Consider the following 1013-nt stretch of genomic DNA (forward strand, 5'->3'; position numbering starts at 1 on the left):
TAAAAAGTGCATACTTGAATTCTAAAGAGGAAAAAAAAAATCACATACAAAGCGTTCTAATACGGTGCCTGGCCCATTGTGAGTAATTAATAAAGTCAGTTTATTTTCCTTTTCTTCCTCCCCAAGTGTGGGCTACTGGGGGCGGGGGCGGGGGGAGGAGAGGAGGCTGTGATGTGCCATGGTGTTTATGTGCCTGGACAGAAAGTGGGAGAGTGTCTAAGAGGCTGGTGAGAGAGGGCTGTCGCTGTCTTTCTTACCCGTTATAGATCAATTCGAGTGCCCTGAAAAACGCACAGCTATTTTACCCAGAGAGGCTGGTCGCTTTGGTTAATCGATTCTGAGCTGTTTTCAGCTCTGTAACACAACTTTTTATAAGCATCAGCTACATTGCGGCGGGAGGAGGGGCTGCGGTGGGGAAAGCAGGGAAGTCCCACTCCCAAAAAGTAAAGGCAGCCCGCGGTGGTAGGGACTGTGGTTTGCGAGCGTCACGGGTTCTGGGGTGGGGGCCGTCCCGGCCACTCCAGCCCCGCCCCCTCGCCCGCGGCCGCCGCGGAGGTTCAAGTTCGGCCCCCCCGGCCGCTTGGCCTCGCGCTCTCGGATCCGGAGCCGCCCGTGTGTCCCAAGGCCCCCGCTGGAATACTGGGGGGAGGGCCGGGGGTCACCCGGTCGCGGGGTCACTCGGTCACGCACTGTGGCACCACGTGGGGGAAAAGTTTCCAACTCTGCCTGTTGGCGCTCCCCCTGCGCCCCGGCGGAGCGAAGGCCCGCGCTTTGGCACCCCCTCCGAGGGAAGCCCCTCTCGTGTCTCTTCTCTGAATTCCCTCCTTCCTTCACAGCGCAGGTCGCCAAGGGAAAATACCCTGGGGGCCTCCGGAGAAGGCGGCCCAAGCGCCTCGGGCTGGGCAGGGGTAGGGGGTCGAGGGGCAAGCGTCCCGAGGAGGGTGAGAGCCGCGCGCGCGCGCGAAGAGCAGCCCGAGAGCAGTGTCCCGCACACGTTCCCGGTGCGACAGACA

The sequence above is a fragment of the Carlito syrichta genome, unplaced genomic scaffold (assembly GCF_000164805.1).
Source record: "Carlito syrichta isolate Samal-C Ts95f unplaced genomic scaffold, Tarsius_syrichta-2.0.1 Scaffold305661, whole genome shotgun sequence".
In the NCBI taxonomy this organism is placed as follows: Eukaryota; Metazoa; Chordata; class Mammalia; order Primates; family Tarsiidae; genus Carlito; species Carlito syrichta.